Here is a 19322-nt window from a genome sequence, read left to right on the forward strand (position 1 = left end):
TTTTCTCACACACCTGATCTCACTTTGATCCTTGCACCATGTCTGGGGCGGGGACTTAGGCAGCAATTTTTGCCTTCCTGAGACTCCCCAGCAACATCAGGGGTCAGAATAAAAAGGTCTTCACATTCTTTACAACACCTTTGGCTGCAACAGTTGTGCTCAACTGGGGCCATTGCCCCCACCTCCCCAGGCCACTTGGCAATGTCCAGAGGCACTTGAGTTGTCACACCTGGGAGAGGCGGAAGGACTATCGGCTCTAATGGGCAGAGGCCATGCACACAACCACCCCACAACAAAGAATTATCTGGCCCTGGATGTCAATAGCATGGACCCCGGGTTAATAGCATAGAAACCCTGGGCTATAAGTAATGGAAAATCCTGCCTCATGTAGTCTGAAACAGTAAATACATTTCTAATCTCACATAACAAGAAATCCTTTGATGAGGTGGACCCAGGATCTTATCAGTCAATGACTCTGTGTGAACAAGGGCCAGGCTAGCTGCTCCCAAGGTCCCAAGATTTTGCTGGGGTCCCATTCCAATGTGCAGACTTCCAAAGGGGCCGGCTGTGGTGTTTCATGCTTGTGATCCCAGCACTTCGGGAGGCTGAGGCGGTTGGATCGCTGGAGGTCAGGAGTTCAAGACCAGCCTGTCCAACATGGTAAAACCCGATCTCCACTAAAAACACAAAACTTAGCTGGGCGTGCACCTGTAATCCTAGCTACTCGAAAGGCTGAGCCAGGAGAATCACTTGAACCTGGGAGGTGGAGATTGCATTGAGCCAAGATCATGCCACTGCACTCCAGCCTGGGCAACAGAGAGCGACTCCATCTCAAAGAAGAAGAAGAAAGAAGAAAGATGAAAGAAGAAAGAAGGAAGAAGGAAGAAGGAAGAAGAGGAAGAGGAAGAGGAAGAAAAAGAAGAAAACTTCCAAAGGAAGAAGAAGCCTTTTTCTTCTTGGGTGTCCTTAAGGGGAGACAACCCCTCCCAGAAACTCTCCAGCAGAACTTCCTTCAGTTTCATTGGCCAGAACCGGGCAACATGTCCACCTGTAAAGCAATCACCGGCCAGGGGAGTGGGACTGCTATGGGGTTATAGGGGTGTGGATGAGGTGAGCCCCCTCTGAAACATGAGGCTACTCACAAAATGTCAGTTTCTCTAAGAAGGAAGGAAGGAAGAGAAGAAATGAATGCTGGGTGGGCAAACAACAATGTCTGCTACATCTTCTAATCATCTAAACCTTAGTCTAATATTTGGTTTGTTACAACTAGCCCTTCTCAAAATTGAGTGAGTACACGAACCACCTGGGGTTTTTTGGTTAAAAAATGCAGGTGCTGACTCAGCGGGTCTGGGCCAGGCCTCAGATGCTGTGTGTGTGACCATCTCCAAGGAGATGTGACGCTGCTGGCCCAGAGACCTCAGTTTCCCCAGCAAGACATTCATGATGCCACTTAAGCTTTTCAGGTGATTGTATTAATTGTGGTGAAATACACCTAACGTAAAATGTCCCATTTCAACCATTTTTAAGTGCATGTCAGTAGTGTTAAGTGCATTCACATTGTTGTGCAACCAATCTCCAGAACTCTTTTCAACTTGCAAAATTGAAACTCCATACCCACTGAACAGCTAGTCTCCATTCTCTCCAGGCAGCCCCTGGCAACCACTATTCTGGCTTTCTGTTTCTATGAAGTTGACTACTGTAGATACCTCATCTAAGTGGAATTGTGTACAACTTGCCCTGCGGAGAATTTATAAAGAAAAAGTGTTTAAGTGGTATTTTACAGTATCTGTCCGTCCGTGTCTGGCTTATTTCACAAATCCTTTGTCTCAGCGCTAATTTTCTTTGCAGCACCGAGCATTTATCTCCAACGCATGATGCTCTCAAGGTTCATCCATGCTGCAGCATGTCTCAGAACGTCCTGCCTTTTTAAGGCTGAACAATATTCTATTGTATGTACACAATACATTTTTGTCTATTCTTCATCTATTGATAGACGTTTGGGTTGCTCCCACCTTATGGCTGTTGTGAATAATACTGCTATGAACATGGATACACAAATATCTCTTTAAGAACATGCATTCAATTCTTTTTTGTATTTTTTTTTTTTTTTTAAGACAGGGTTTCACCATGTCGGTCAGGCTGCTCTTGAACTCCCGACCTCAGGTGATCCAACCGCCTTGGTCTCCAAAGTGCTTGGATTACAGGTATGAGCCACCGTACCCGGCCCATGCATTCAATTCTTTTGGGTATATACCCAGAAGTGAAATTGCTGGATTTGATGGTAATTCCATTTTTAATTGTTTGAGGGATTGCCATGCTGTCTTCCAAGCGGCTGTACCAGTGGCACTTACTCCTAAACTTGACAGCACATTAGGCCTCACACGGGGAGAGTTACAAATTACTCGTGCTTGGATCCCATCTCCAGAGTTTGATTTGATTAGCATAGGGTACGGCCTGGACATCAGAAGTCTTAAAAACTCCCCAAGTGACTCAAGTACTGTATGTTGCAACATTGGAGAACCACGTCTTGTCCTTCGCTTCTATCTGATAAAATTCCAAGCAGCTTTGCTGGGATGAGGGGCTTCCAGCTAAATGGCCCTTTATGGTGGGATCTGCTTCATCTGTGCTGCCATATGGCGCAGCTCACAGCTCCCAGGCAGCGTCTACCCCCAAATCACCAGGCGCCTCATGTCCTCATTAGCCATCAATAGGAAGACAACTATGACCCCAATGGCTTTGAAGTCAGAGAACTTCAGAGCCTGCAGACCTCAATAACAACCTGCTCTTTTTTTTTTTTTTTTTTTTTTTAATTAAAAAAAGGGATCTTTACTTCAAAGGAAATGTTACCTGGAATTCCAGATCAAAGCAGAATTATATTCTGTTGACAGCAATGAGAAGAGGGCACTAGAGCACCCCCAATACGTGATGCCATCCCCATGCCCCTGTTGTGGTCCCCAAAATCATTCTCTAATCTAGCCTAAACCCTTCATTTCTCCCATAAGAAAACCAAGGCCCAAGGAAGTAAATGACCTATTCAAGACCATGCACCTGGGCTGGGCGGAGTGGCTCACACCTGTAATCCCAGCACTTTGGGAGCCCGAGGCAGCTGGATCACCTGAGGTCAGGAGTTCAAGACCAGCCTGGCCAACATGGAGAAACCCTGTCTCTACTAAAAATACAAAGATTAGCTGGACATGGTGGCATGTGCCTGTAATATCAGCTATCTGGGAGGCTAAGACAGGAGAATCGCTTGAACCAGGAAGGCAGAGGTCACAGTGAGCCAAGATCGAGCCATTGCACTCCAACCTGGGTGACAAGAGTGAAACACCATTTCAAAAAAAAAAATAATAATAACAGACCATGCACCTGGCAAAGCACGCTCAGCTCTCCGTCTTCCCAGGGGAGCACTCCTCTTGTAAGGTAGCCCTTTTCTAAACTGGATAAGCTGCAGGGTTGGGTGCATTATGGACAGCTTAAGCACTTGGTCATCATACAACAGAACTAAGCAGATGCCTCAACATAATCCTGCCCTGTAAACGTTCTTGTGTTACAGGGTGTTCTGTCAATGACTATACTGTATTTTGAACCACAAAGTCCTGTTTGGGGAAGACACATGGGCAGGGAATGACCACAATCAATTCTGGTTTTAGATGCTTAGTTACTTGTTTAAATAAGGCATAAAGGAATCGGTGGAATTTAATGTCAATTCCCAAAGGAATGACTTCCCAGTTGCAAATGTTTGACATCCTTTGTTTTTTGTTTTTTTTTTTTTTTGAGACAGAGTCTCGCTCTTGTTCCCCACCCAGGCTGGAGTGCAGTGGTGCGATCTCAGTCCACTGCAACCTCCACCTACTGGGTTCAAGCAATTCTCCTGCCTCAGCCTCCCGGGTAGCTGGGATTACAGTCACAAGGTAATCCTGCCCTGTAAACGTTCTTGTGTTGCAGGGTGTTCTGTCAATGACTGTACTGTATTTTGAACCACAAAGTCCTGTTTGGGGAAGACACACCGGCAGGGAACGACCACAGGGCTGGCCTAAGTTTATTTTTGAAAGCAGGTCTTCATTAGGAGGTGAGCACAAATATGTCCACTCTATCAGATAAATGGGGTGAGGCGGGGGAACTGCTGTAATGCCGTACAAATGAGTATTTGGGGCTTGGGATACAATTTCCAGTGGGGACATTATACGTCAATTCAAAAAAGGACATCTCTTCCACCATTGGCTGGAAGTAAAGTTGTTATTCTCTGAAAATTCTACAACACGGGCCGGGCACGGTGGCTCGTGCCTGTAATCCCAGCACTTTGGGATTACGAAGTGACCCAGATGGTGAGACCCCCATCTCTACTAAAAATACAAAAATTAGCCAGGTGTGGTGGTAAGTGCCTGTAATCCCAGCTACTCGGCAGGCTGAGGCAGGATAATCGCTTGAACCTGGGAGGTGGAGGTTGCAGTGAGCTGAGATCACGCCATTGCACTCAAGCCTGGGCAACAGAGCGAGACTCCATCTCAAACAAATAACAATAACAAAAAAAACCACACACACACAAAAAAACACCTCGACGAGGTAAAAAATGACTCCCATTAGAATACCACTGTTTTTGCGAAAGGTCAATGGGAAAAGTGCAATATTTTTATGTATTATTTTGCCATTAACAGATTAGTGTATGAACATTTCTAAATATTATTTTATATAAAATGTGATTTCAAGTGTGTGTAATTAAATTATAAAATCAAATGGTATATGTAAGACTATTTTATCTATATCCCTAAAAGTTTATGTATTCAAGTGGCCCAAAAGCATTTTTGGGGATGTTCTTGCTGAGAAACCGTGAGATTACCTTATTTTCATGGTTTGCTTTATATTTAGACACAAATGATATTGCCTACCCCAGGGAAGTGGGATGTTAATACTTAAAATTAGCATTTTTCCCTCACCTATTATAGAGGGTAGTCACAAGGTATATTACGGGCGTTGGGCAGGGGAATCTGCATCTGTGGGAACATGACTGAGAATGTTGCTACTCACATTTTGTCTTATAAATTATCCCACATGATGTATTTCTTTCAGAACTTAATGCCAAGAAAAAAGTATGCTTTTCGAAATTGGTGTATGTCTACCTTTATGATACAAAGAACTTGTAAACATCTTATTTCCTTTTATACTTGGCCTACTAGGAAGCTCTGAGCTAACCCTAATGACCGTATAGGGAAACTAGCGTAGATGAACAGCTCTTTCACTTTGTAGTTAAATTTGCTTCTTTTGCTCAGTGCCTTCATCTTCTGTTTCTACTTTTATTTTAAAATGTAGAGTCGTGTATTCAAAGCACTGATATCCTTTATTAAAAGCTACTTTATTATATAGCTAATGCCTCAAAGATAGGGAGAATGTAAGTGTCTTCCAAACCAAGCAGATTTCTCGGGGAATAGGGGAGCAAGATCTTTTCTTTCTCTGCTCCTTGTGGCTGTCTTACCTATAGCCCTTCGATTACCATCCTTATCTTGATGGGTCTACAGGTGATAAATAACCAAATACATTTAGCAGTTCCTCGAACATTCGCTGAGCACCATCTGCATGCAAGGCCCTGAGCTAAGTGCATGAACCCGTGGGACAATATCTTCCACAGACGCCTCTCCCAGGGCCAACAGAACCAGCCCATCGCAGGGTACACCACACAGTGTACTAGCTGTAAGGGGGCATTCCCAAAGGCAGGGCTCACTTTTTCAAGGAACTAGGAAGGAAAGGGCGGTTCAACTTCATGGACTCTGGGTCTGGAGGTTCCTGTCACCTCCTACTGGAGGAGCTGGGCTGAGGGTGGGAGACCCTGTCTGACCTTAGCTCCACCAATGATCAGCAGAGCGACCATGGACCAGTCACCTCCATTTTAAAAAAATTAAATCCGTGTTGAATTAGTTGACCTCATCCTTCTGGTTCCATCCTACATTCTGTCCCTGTTCATTTACAGTCACTAGATGGTACAAAATTCATACAGGTCCACAATCCCTAAGCTACCATTTTCATTTCCAGAAGGCTCTGAAATCCAGAAATTCTTTTTGGGGGCGCAGGGCGGGGAGACTTACTTGGCAGCAAACCCTGGCCGGAACTGACATGATGCTATTTATAGGCTTTATTAGCTCAGTTAGTGTGAATATTTATACACTCCACCGCAGGAATATTAATGGGCTTACAGGGTGCTGAGCCAGGCCCCACTAGGAATGTTCTGTAATATACAAAAGAGGCATCACATTGCCCATTAAAAAAAAATTTTTTTTTTTTAGTTCTCTAGGACTTCTGGCCCCTGCAATTCTAAGTAAGCTTTATGGATGAGTACGAAGATCACCATGCCTACAACCAAGACAAACTGCAACCATCCACGAAGAAGCCACCTTGTCCAACTTCCACCTGTCTTGCCCCATGACTCTGTCTCCCCACCTTTGTGAATAGAATCGTCCGCTGTCTATAAAATCCTATCCAGGCTGGACATACTTGTCTGATAGTGGTTCTAGCTGCGACTATTTCTGGTTGCATTTTTCCTTCATGAAAATATTCTCTTCCCTTTTCGGGTCCTGTTCTCTGCAAAGGAACAGGAGCTGATGAAATAGAATAATTCACATAAAGAATGGACAAATGTATTAGTTCACCCTCCATGAACCAGACATCTGCATTTGTAGCAGATGAATTTTTTTTCTTTTTTTTTTTTTTCTTTTGAGATGGAGTCTTGCTCTGTCACCCAGGCTGGAGAGTAGTGGTATGATCTCAACTCACTGCAATCTCTGCCTCTCAGGTTCAAGCAATTCTCATGCCTAAGCCTCCCGAGTAGCCGGGATTATAGGTGCCTGCCACCATGCCGGCTAATTTTTCTATGTTTAGTAGAGGCCAGGCTTATCTCGAACTCCTGACCTCAGGTGATCTGCCCACCTCAGCCTCCCAAAGTGCTAGGATTATAAGCGTGAGCCACTGCACCCAGCCCACTTTTTATTTTTAATTGTGGTAAAATACGCGACTTAAATTTTTGCCACCTTAACCTTTTTTATTTTTGTGTTTATTTTAGAGACAGGGTCTCACTTTGTCACCTTGGCTGGAGTGCAGTGGCCTGATTATAGCTCACTGCAGTCTCGAACTCCCAGATTCAAGCAATCCTCTTGCTTCAGCCTTGTGAATAGCTGGGACTACAGGCATGAGCCACCATGATGGTTAGTTTTTTAATTTTTTGTAAGGATAGGGTCTTGCTATATTGCCCAGGCTGGTCTCAAACTCCTGGCCTCAAGTAATCCTCCTGCCTCTGCCTCCCAAAGTGTTGGGATTATAGGCATGAGCCACTGTCCCTGGACTATCTCCGTCATCTTTAAGTGTAGAGTGCAGTCATCTTCAATATATTCACGTTGTTGTGCCAATCTTCAGAACATTATCATACTCAATGAACAACAAATCCCCATTTTCCCTCCTCCTAGCCCCTGACAAACATCATTCTTCTTTCTGTCTTTATGAAGCTGACTACTCTAGATGCCTCATGGAAGTAGAATCACACAGGAGTTGTCTTTTGGTGACTGGCCTATTATACTAGGTGTGGTGTCTTCAAAGTGCATCCATGAGACAGGATTTCTCTCTCTCTCTCTCTCTCTCTCTCTCTCTCTCTCTCTCTCTTTAAAATGGACTTTTGCTCTGCCACCACGCTGGCTGCAATCATAGCTCACTGCAGCCTTGAACTCCATCCTCCCACCTCAGCCTTCCGAGTAGCTGGGACTACAGACGTGCACCACCACGCTCAGCTAATTTTTAAATTTTTTTGTAGAGATCTGGTCTTCCTAAGTTGCCCTGGCTGGTCTTGAACTCCTGGCCTGAAGCAATCCTCCCTCCTTGATCTCTCAAAATATTTAGGATTACAGGCGCGAACCACCATGCCTGGCCAGGATTTTTCCTCTTTCCAAGGCTAAACAACATTCCACTGTATATACCGCATGCTGCTCCTCCATTCATCCGTCATGGGCACCTGGGTTGCTGCTACCTTTGGTTTTTGTGACCAATGCCGCTATAAACATAGGGGCACTGTAATTACCTCTCGATGTACACCCCCTTGTGAGTTAAGCATTTTCATCCCATCTCTCTCTGCCGTCATAACCCCACAGAGAAGGGGAAAACAGTGTCGTCTGAGGAGGGAGGAGTTTCCCCAGAAGAGAGGAAGAGGGAGTCTACATTTTGCGCCCCATGGATTCTAGAAAGAGAAAGAAGGCTCACCTCAATATCCACACTACCTTCCCAGGGAAGGTGGAAGAGAAAAGAAAGGTGAACGTTCATGGGCAGGGCTTGAACTTTCCCAGCTGAACAAAAACCCAGAAGTGGGCAGACTCTTTAGATTCCAGAGAGCAGAGTCGGGAAGATTGTTGGGCTGTGGGAATGGTGCATGGGACTTGGTGGCTTGCCTTCTGGGACATGGCAGGAGATTACAACAATGGTCACTTCGGAAGTGTCGTGGGCAACAGGGTAGCAGCAGTAAACAGTGTCTGGGAAGATAAGCTTGAGGCGGTGCCCTTGGCTTTTGGCAACAAGAAGCCCAGGGCAAGAGGGCAGAAGATGCTTTAAGGCCTGATGGGTGAACTGAAGCCTGGAGTCAGAATGAAGAAGTCCCATGCATGGGGACCTCACAACCATGGGCAAATGACCAGGCCATAGGCTGCAGCAGTGGGTACTAAAGATAGCCCTAAAAAGCAAAAAGGGCTGCTCACCCCTCCAAGGCAGGGAGCAGATTCCAGTGGCCACATAAGCTCAGGCCCTCGTCATCCTGCAGATTCCATGGGTATTCAAAGTCCCCTCTTTCACTGCCTTGAAGACACAGCACCTGTCTCCGCACACCCACCTGGCAGCCATCACCCCTTAGGAAGGATGGACAAGGGGCAGAACCGTCCCTAAGGAGAGCGCACCTCCCAGCAGGGACCCTTGAATGCAGCCCGGAGAGAATCTATTACATTGCAAGGCGACAGAGCATAGTGGGTGCTGCTGGTGCCATGCCCAGGTCTCCTTGACCAGCGGGTACGCCCAGCTGCTACAAGTGTTTCAGGGAACCTCAATGCGTGCTCGTGGCTTTCTCTGCACAGTCACCTCTGTGGTGGAAGCTGCCACACCTGGAGACACCTGGGAGGTTGCAAGGCCCAGCCCTCTGCCGGAAGGCAGCTAATGGCCTGCAGATACGGAAGCACAGAACCCTAACCCCCTTGTCTCAGGGTGGAGCCAACTCCCTGGTACCATCCCGGCTCCCGAGCCCCCAGAGGGTCAGGCAGAAGCTGAGTGCCCCTGGTCCATACCCCTGGTCCATACCTCTCAGCCCCTCCCCTGCTCTCTCCTGCTTCCTTCCCCAGGTCAGGGGCACTGAGCCTGGGTCTCAGGCTCTGCTTCCTGGGAACCCGACCCAACACATACACAATTTGCTGCTGCTCTGTTCTTACCGCATTATGTGGAGGCGCCTAAGAATAAAGAATCGTGTTTTCTTTACACAGGTGAGTGGGGTGAGAGTGAATCTGTAACTGACCCCGCTGTGTAGTTAAACAATCTTTTCAGGCAAAAATGACTTCCATGAGGGCTTTAACGGGCCCTGGAGAGGTACCCCAGGGGAGGCCATGTTGGGGCAGGCGGTGGCTCCACACTGGCCTTTGCCAGCCGGCGAGTGGGAGGGTGCTGTGCTGGTCTGTAACCCAGACCTCCCAGGAGGTTTGTTCTCTGTTCCCACCAGAGTAGGGTTGCCAGATTTAGGTAATAAAAATGTCAGAGGCCCAGTGAAATTTGAATTTCAGATAAACACTATATAACTTTTTAGTATAAGCATGGCCCAAGTATTTCACAGACTGTACAGAAGAGGTTTTTTTCTTGTTTATCTGAAATGTAAATTTCACTGGGCATCCTGATGTCATCGGCACCCCCGCCCCCGCCCCAGCCCCAACACTCCCACATAGCCGAATTCAGCAGAAGCCCCCAGATCTGCCCACACGCCACTGCCTGCCAGGGAAGCTGCAAGGGTCCGAAGTTCTTACCGCTGGGATTCTACTCCTGGCTGGCTCCGCCACCGTTAGGCCAGGCAGTTATTCTACCCTGCCTGGATCTGATGAAAGCCACAGGCTGACGAGGCTTGAAGCTAAAGGGGAAACAGGATGATAACACACAGCATGGGAGATCACTGCAGCAGCCTGTCACTCAGAAGTCACCTCGGAGGCAAGAACTAGTGTGGATGTCAGCTTGTCCCTGCTCACGCAGAAAGACGGTCTGGTGCCTGCCTGGGCTCACCCTGGGACTAGAAACAGAGTAAGGATGAAAGGCAAGCGGGAGAACTGGAACCAAGTTGAGCTGGCGAGTCAGGTGGCTCACAGTGGCCGAGCACCTACTACGCGCCTGCTTCTGTATGGCCACTGTCACACACAGTCCTCAAAATGAATTCTGCAGCATTAGAGAATTGTTTCTATTTTAAGAGACGTGAAAACAGAGGCCCAAAGAGGCAAAGGGGCCACCTAGCTATAGAAGGCAGTGATGAGCTATACGCTGAGATCTGGGTGGTTCCAAAGCCCAGCTCTTCTCTGTCCAGGACAGGAGTCAGAAAAACAAGGACAGTTTTAGCACATGCTGTTCCTGTCCTGCCCATGTCTCCCAAAGGCTCACGGTTCCCATGGTGGCTCTTTGCCCTGCAAGTGGGCAGGGCTGGGGATGGGACACCCTGGGAGCAGCCCCCAGCCAGGATGTGAGCAGGTGGGTAAGTATCCAACCCCACACCCCTCAGGTGGGACAGCTCTGGGGCCTGTCCCATGTTAGGTGACATCCAGACATCCCCAGTGGGAGGGAGCCCCCAGTGCTCATGGTGGTAACTGCTCAAGGCCACCTTCCCTTCCCTACCTCACTTCCTCACTCTCTTTCTCATGGGACCAGCATCCCTTTCCATATCGACCACTTGCACTGCAGTTAGATTCGCAGGTCAGTGACGGGGAAACCCAACCCAAGAGAGCAGCTCATGCTTATCCAGGCTTACCACGATCATCTCATTTCATCCACCCACCCACTCTTGGGATGAGATAGGTTCTATGATTACCCCATTTCACAGATAAGATAAATTAACTGACCTATGGCATCGCCAGGCCTCAAACTGAGTGGGCCTCAGCCTAACATCTGTGTTCTCAACCACTGAGGCATTAAGAAAGGCTTCCACTGAACTTCTGAGCAATCATTTTCTCTCCTAGCTTTGGGGTGACTTCCTCTGCTTGGGTGCAAATATAAGCAGGGGATGCAGCAGTTGGCTGCCCAGCAACAAGGGGGCATCTTGCGTGCAGGCGGAGCTGGGCAGTGGTGCGGCATTTTAAGCGTTGCCTTCATTCCGCTCATAGGATACTGAAGGCCCACGTGTCTTGTCTTTATCTCCTGTTCTTTGCCAGACAATGCCCCGCCCAAGATTTAACTTTCCTTTAATCCTCTGCTCTCACATTTTGTGTGTGTGTGTGTGTGTGTATGTGTGTGTGTGTCCTGCCCTCGCCGGCTGGGCCTCAGCACAGGGGTTCTGAAGCCTCCTAAGGACCAAGGCAGCTAAGTCCCTCCAGCCCTCCAAGTCCACATGTCTCTGGCTGCGAGGATGTGACTATATGCATCTGTGAGTCTCCATTCAGAAATCGGCTCTAAGAGACTTGCCTGACCTTCCCAAATGCAAAGACCTACTTAAGACCCTTTCCAAAGAAAAGCCCTAGCGTTGTTGGCTCTGGCTTCAGAAAAGGGGTCTGAGCAAGAGTTTTATCTGTCACATTTGTTTTCATTCAAAGCCAAATTATCAAGGTTGTAAAGAAAGGATTTCCCAGATTGTCATTGCTTTCAGTGATTGCATTATCACCTGAGCAGTATCTTGCAGAGACTATAGATAGGAGTTTCAGTAATTTCTAAGCAGCTTTTGGTGTTTTATGGCATCAGAAGATAAGCTTTCCATTTGTAAATGTGCCCTTGGACGAAAGCATACACACATTCCTTTGGAGGAAAAGCGTCTGTGCTTCCAGGCCTGAGCAGGGTGGTGTTCTGCCTCTACTAAGGGCCAGTTTCAACTCTGGATTGTTGGGAAAGAGTTTAAGCTGGAAAAAAAAAAAATCTCAGTTTCAATGACCTTCTTGAAATCAGCCACCCTTTGAGCATCAATTAAAAGTTCAAATCATGGGTTGCAAATGAAAAAGCCAGAGGAACCAGGTAAATTTAAAAAATAAAACAGTGAAGAAAACAGTACAAGGATTAACATTGGACATCCACTGAGGAGGTTACAAAAGTGCTGTGGACCGTGTAGCTGACTGGGCTCCCACACCCCATCTAAAGGAGGCCACCTCTTTCTGGAATGTGGGTCCCATGTGACCGGATCTTGTGAGTCTTTTCAAGAGAAGCCCAACATTTAGATTTTTCCACACTAGTACCCAATTTTTAAATGTTGGCAAGTCATTCAAATATTTATAATGCTATGTGGACCCAACAAAACAAAGCCATGCCACAGTTTGCCTCTCCTGCTACAAACCTTCATTCAAGAAAAATGCCCCCTTGTACACATAAATACAATTTGACATCATATTTCAGGCTTTTGTGGATCAGGGATCTCAGGTTACCAGCCTCTCTAGTCAAGGGTTTGTTTGTTTGTTTGTTTTTATTTTGAGATGTATCACTCTGCCACCCAGGCTGGAGGGCAGTGGCATGATCTCAGTTCACCGCAACCTCCACATCCTGGGTTCAAATGAGTCTTCTGACTCAGCCTCCTTAGTAGCTGGGATTACAAGCATGTACCACAACACCTGCCTAATGCTTTTCATTATTATTATTATTACTTTTAGTAGAGACAGGGTTTTGCCATGTTGGCCAAGCTGGTCTCAAACTCCTGACCTCAAGTCATCTACCTGCCTCAGCCTCCCAAAGTGCTGGGATTACAGGCGTGAGCCACCATATTCAGCCTGTAGTCATTTCGATTCTTAGGAAACAATCTTGGCTGGGGTGGGCTCAGTGGTACACATCAGTAATCCCAGCATTTTGGGAGGCCAAGGTGGGCAGATCAGCTGAGGTCAGGAGTTTGAGACCAGCCTGACTAACACGGTGAAACCCCATCTCTACTAAATACAAAAAACAAAACAAACAAAAAAAAAACGGCTGGGCATGGTGGCACATGCCTGTAATCCCAGCTACTCAGGAAGCTGAGTCAGGAGAATAGCTTGAAACTGGGAGGCAGAGGTTGCAGTGAGCCAAGATCATGCCATTGCACTCCAGCCTGGGCAACAAGAGCAAAACTCAGACTCAAAAAAAAAAAAAAAAAAAAAAAAAAAAAAGTCAGGTGGTTCTCATCTTGAACCTTGGATGTGGTTTCCCTGGGACACGTTCTGATCTTCCCCGTGCAGGGACTGCCATTCTTGCCTCTGCTGTACTTCCATTTTCCTCCTCAGGGGCCACACGCTACTCCCAGCATCTTCCCTGAAATCCCTGCTGGGATTTTCATCTCGAAAGCATCTCCTGGTGAAGGTTTGATTTCCAGTGCTTGCAAACCCATCTGAAATTGCCAAAATATAGTCCCTGGTCTCTTCCCACTGTGTGGCCCTTGAGTGTTGGTGGCATTTAGATGTTGATCAGTCATGCCTGGGGCCCTGGGTCTTCTCTAGACCTTTCGATACGCATATTCCACCCTGCTCACAGCATCTACTTTCCTGCATGGACTTTGGATAGAGTCACCTGGAAATGACCAAAGACACACGTATGCCATCCCTCCTTCTTTGCAGAGAAGACTTGAGAAAGCCCTTTGCACTGATCTGCACTCTGAGCCATTGCCATCTGCTCATTGAATGCTACCCTTCTCTTAGCGGCAGTGAAGAGGCAGGAGGAGCCGCCGTGCAGCCGGCTGGACCTGCGTTTGATCTTGGCTTTGCCCTTTACTTGGTGGATCTGTTCCCACCTCTCCATTCCCACCATCACCTAAGGATCCCCTACTATGGCTGGGCTGGGTGTCTTGCTAATTCACAGACATCTTATTTAATCCTCATAACAAAGCTATGCTGTGGGAACGTATCTGAGCACCGTTTGCCAGATGAGGAAATGGAGACTTAGACAGTTTAGTAACATGCCCAAGATGATATACTTGGCCAGGATAAGAGCCAGAGCTTAAATCCTTCGTGTTTAGCTCATACCTGTGGGTTCGGCCAACGAACCAACAGCTACTTTTCTCTTCTTGATCTGTGTAGGTCACGATCATCCCGGAGCCGGAGCGCTAAGTGGCTTAGAATGAGCTCATATGAAATGCCCAGACTAATGAGGGTCTCAAAGGTAATGTCGCTGTAACGATCACCCCCACGTCAGCACGCCCCAGCTCTGACCCACAATCTCTCCCTGGATTTAAAGCATGTACTTGGCTCCAGGGACCTTTCTTTCCCTTCACCCTTCAGCCTGGCACCCTGATGTCTGTCTGTGCTGACTCTGGATTTGGCCAACCTTCGAGCCCCTTCAGCCTCATCAATCCTACCACCTTGCCAGTTGGGTGGCTGTGTTTTCCTAAGTATAGACCCATGTGGCTTTCTGCACCTCTCAATAGTTCCCTCAGGCATGGAGCAGTGAGGGGCATGTCCCAGGCAGGGCTCAGGCATTCTGGGTGCCCACGGGCCCTCACAGGAGTAGTGCCACAGAGGACCACAAACCCTTATCCAGGGATATATGGGAGAAAGGAAGACACACCCTGCCCAGCCCAGCCCCCAGCCGAGTAACCCTCGCTGACACAACGTGGAACTGAGTTCTGCTCACATGCCAGACCCAGAGAATTGGGAGAAATCACAAATCTTTGTTGTTCTAGGCCGCTGTGCTCACGTTATTTTGTCAAACAGCAGAAATTACTGGGGCCGTGACTGCCTTTCCTCCTCGCCGAAGTGGGGGCTGTCCTGCAGGGTGTTCATGTGCCCTGGGCACCGTGCTGAGCACTTTCTGCCTGTCAGGTGCTGTTCCAGACACAGAACTGGAATGGGAGAGGACAGATCACATCCCTGCTCTGCTGCAACTGGTATTCTTACCCAGGGAGAGGGCAGTAGACAAGAAAACCCACAAATATGATAACTTCAGAGACATAAGGAGAAATTGGAGTGGGGCTGGGGGCACTATTTGATGAAATAGGGACGGTCTTTCTAAAGACAAGCACTTGATCCAAGGCCCTCCTGTTGAGCAAAGGTAAACTTAAAATGATCAGAGGAAAAAGTGATGCCAGCAGAGAGAACAGCAAATGCGAAAATCGAGACGTGCAGGAGGTCTGGGAGTGCAGGCAGAGGGAAGGAGAAAGCCAGGGGAGGGGAATGAGATCAGAGATGAAGTCACAAAAGTCAGCAGGGGCCAGAGCAGCAGCATCCAGCACACCAGCCACCGGCCACCCACAGCTGTGTAATGTAAGCTGCCATTTAAACAAGTGCAGCTCCTCGGTCCCACTGGCCACATTCCAAGTGCCCAGTGGCCTTGTGTGGCTCGTGGCTATCATATTGTACAACACAGAAATAGAATATTCCCATGACAGAAGAAAGTTCTGTTGACTGAGATGGCTGTAGAATAAATCAGAAGCAGGTCAGAACCAGAGTTCAAGGTCAGACCATGTGCTCTTGGGCTTAGTACTACATTAAATTTCTGGAGGTTCCAGTTCTCCCCAGGGTTAAATGAGGCTCTTCCAGCCCAACAGCAAGTCCAAGTTATCCACAGCAAGAAGCCAAGTCCACAGACAGTTGCACACAGGTCTTATCCAAGGAGCATCAGCAAGGCCTCACCCATGGAAACTGGCAGCAGAGGTCTGTGTAACTGACTTCTTTGCAACCTCATTTAAATTGCCAATTGGGGCTCCCTGTTGTGAAAAAAGAACAGAGCGTGGCTACTATTTCAGGGCACCACGCAGAAGGGAGAGTGCCACAATTAGCCGAAGCTGCTTTCGATTAGCAGATTTTCTTCCTCGGTGCATAACATCTGTCTGTGTGTAGACATTGCTCCATCTCATCCCGTCAGAGTGAGGGGCCAGGCCAGCAAACCAAGCGGGCCCACAGGGAGTTCAGCATCTGTCAGGGCAGCGTCCAGGAGGGGCTGGGAATAGCCACCATGGAGCTTGGCACGTCTATGGCAGTTTGTCTTAGGGAAAAGATTAGAAAGGAAAGTGGTTCCTCGCACAAGCCGGGAGGCGGCAGATGGAGACAGAAGTTTTCCTTGGGGTTAGCGAGACCTGCTTTGTCATTTAGTATTTGTGACACCTCCACAAGTACCTGAACCTCTGGGGCGGTTACCTAACCATGCTCATCTGAGAAACATGGCGGATGGCACCCACCTCGTGGAGCTGGGGAGGAGTAAGTGAAATCATCTCTAGAAACACACTCGGCATGCAGTAGGCGCTCCATAAACGGTGGCTAAATCATAACCTTGATAGGAGAGAGCCAGGTGAACAAGAGAGATGGGCACAGAGACGTTTGATCAGCACTCAGGCCTGGCTCCTCCATTTGTTCATTTAACACAGGTTAACTCTGCAAATTGGCTCTGGAGCCTCGGAAAACTCCCTCAACCAGCCTGGGTTCCTCTTTCCTACCGGGGCCCGTAGCTGATCTCTTATGGTTCCTTCCAGCTCTCCCTGCCTAATAGGAAGTTTGCAGCTCCCTTAAAGGCGTAACCCATCTGGGTTCAATCGCAGATGGTGGGCAAAGTATTAAGACCCAGAATCCTACAATCACGGATTTGGAAACAGCCTTTAAAGATCTTTTGGTCCAGCTCCCAGCTGATCACAAGAATGTCGTTCCTTTCTATGCTGACCGAAGAGCTCTGGCCTGTATACTCTCACTGCCTTGCAAAGCAGCCCATTCTCTTTTCAGAGAGCTCTAATTTTGGAGACGGTCGATAGAGACTGAATGCATGTTCCAGGTTACTGTCCCTCTTTAATGCAGAGCCCAGCACAGAACAGTCTTCGGTTTCCATGTCTGTAGAATGAGCCTGAGAACACCTACTTCACAGAGGTCAGAATTAAGAGCAATAATGGCCTGGTGCAGTGACTCACACCTGTAATCCTAGCACTTTGGGAAGCCGAGGCAGTAGGATCATGAGGTTAAGAGATCGAGACCATCCTGGCCAACATGGCGAAACCCCGTCACTACTAAAAATACAAAAATTGGCAGGGTGTGGTAGCACACACCTGTAGTTCTGCCTACTCAGGAGGCTAAAGCAGGAGAATAGCTTTAACCTCGGAGGTGGAGGTTGCAGTGAGCCTAGATCGTACCACTGCACTCCAGCCTGTCGGCAGAGTGAGATTCCGTCTCAAAAATAATAATAATAATAAAAGTAAAACCCAGCAATAATGCAGGTGGCGGGTCTGGCACAGGAACTGCAGCGTTTGCTCCCTCTCTCCTCTCCAAATTGAACCTGCTGCAGGTCGGGGACCACAGGTTGCTCTCACGCTGTCACCTCTACTGTTTGTTTTTTTTTTTTTTTTTCCTTTTCCAGTGAAGCCTAAGATGAGCTGAAATGTTCTTACCATGCTTGGTGAACCACTGGCGTCTTGGACTTGTGTGCGAAGCAGAGGTTAGCTTCAGCCCATCACGTTTAAGACTAAGGAGGGTTGGCAAAGAAAGCCTAAGGGTAAGAGATTTCTCTTATCACCCACCCCCAACTCTCTTTCTACCTTACAGTCAGGGTGAGCCAGGAGCCTTCTCAAAATCAAAGGGTCCTATAGAAGCCACTCCTGTGTGAGAGAAGCGATGTTGCTGCAGCAGTGTGGACGCGTTGGCACACACAGCTGGTGAATGGACCATGGATAGACCGTGGGGAAACAGGAATGAGCCGCAGTGGGGAGATGACTGTGCCTCCTGGGGCCCAGAGTGGGTCCCCACTGTTTGATGTAGAAGGCCTTGGGCCTCAAAGCACCCTTGACCGAGTGCGGGTGGCCCAGCTGGGAAGAGCCAGCATCCTCTTTGAGAGATGACTGTAGCCTCTGTCCCCGACCCCTCCATCTTAGATTTTGCCCACTTTCCTGGTGTCCTAATCCATCTACTCATTTCCCGTCACCATCCCAGAGCTCTCTTACTGTCCCAAAGGAAAGGAACCAATTATATATATACCAGAGGGTCACCAGGAGGGAGATTTAAAAACACCCAAAGCAGGAAGGCCTTTTACAGAAAGCAAGGGCCATTGTACACCTTTTGGACGGGAGGTGGCTGCACCAGTGGCTGCGCCAGCTGCCTCTGCTCTTGCTGCTATGTGGTGCGTCATTTGGCCAGTGGCTGTCCCTGACCTCAATTAGGGCTAGACGTGATGCTCCAGTGAATTTGCTATCTGAGAGCCTGGCCTCTCTGCCCTGTCTATTAAGAACACAGGTGACCTTTGCCCAGGGAGCTGGTGCAGGTGGTAAGCCGAGTCTTAGGGGAGACTAGAGTACCGCCTCCCGCAGATGGTGGCCCAGCAGGGGCTCGGAAGGGGAGTGTCCAACAGGTGAGTCAGCTTGCCTAGGAGGAGTCTGGGGCTTGTCCCGGCAAACCCCCGGCCACTAGTTTGGCCCGTCTAAACCTGTGTGAGAATGAGATCCCAAAGTGCTAAGCCAGCCAACTGTTGGCTGTATTTCCTTCCGAATACTCACCAGGTGATCCTGATAAGCCAGTGGCGCCCGGCAGTTTGTCCTAGTCACCTTGGATCTGGAACTGCAGGCCAGAGGTTGAGCTTACATCCTAGGCCCATGGGGCAAATCAGTCTCAAGATCCTGAACGGACTACATTGTGATGTCACACCACAGGTTGGGGGCGGGAACAAGAAGGGCTGCTGTGGCTGCTGGCATCAGGGCACAGGGCAGAGCAGGAGCAAGAAGAGCCTCTCCAGAAGAAATGGGCCTGTCTAGGTGCTGTTCTCAGCTGGGGTTGCTGGAAGGAGTGAGGGGTGTCTGCTGTAGGGAACACAGCCTGGTTCAGCCTAGAAGACTGCTTATGGGTCCCTCTGCTGCCGCTTGCTGCCACGGTTCCTATTCTCACCTGGCCTGGGTCAGCTCAGCTAAACCAAGCACATCCTTCATAGTTTTCCCCCACACAGTGACTTTCGCGGGTAGCCCCAGCTCCTTGTTCCTCTTCTGTGATAGACTTAAAATCCCAGGGCAGGTTTTTCTTCTACGGATTCACCCGTGACTTCCCCCCTACTGCCCATCTGGTAGGGACTCAAGGCAAGAGAAGTAACTTAAATATTAGCTCAGGAAAACAAGCAGAAACATAAATCCTCCCACCTTCAAGTTAAATTCAACACAGGTGTCTTTTGGGTTATCTTCTACAGTATATATGCCTGGGCTGCTTTCCATTGTTGATAATTGATAACTTGGTGCAATG

General features: G+C 48.2%; 1 protein-coding gene across 1 annotated transcript in view; it reads right to left on the bottom strand.

Annotated features, from left to right (window-relative positions):
• Nucleotides 1–18676, bottom strand: part of BANF2 (BANF family member 2) — a 31025-nt gene extending 12349 nt beyond the window's left edge. The window contains exon 1 of the mRNA XM_003933175.3: nt 18593–18676. The gene's annotated coding sequence lies outside the window, so the exon portion shown is untranslated. The remainder of the gene's footprint in view (nt 1–18592) is intronic.
• Nucleotides 18677–19322: the final 646 nt, after the last annotated feature.

Source organism: Saimiri boliviensis, chromosome 9 (genome assembly GCF_048565385.1).
Source record: "Saimiri boliviensis isolate mSaiBol1 chromosome 9, mSaiBol1.pri, whole genome shotgun sequence".
Taxonomy (NCBI): Eukaryota; Metazoa; Chordata; class Mammalia; order Primates; family Cebidae; genus Saimiri; species Saimiri boliviensis.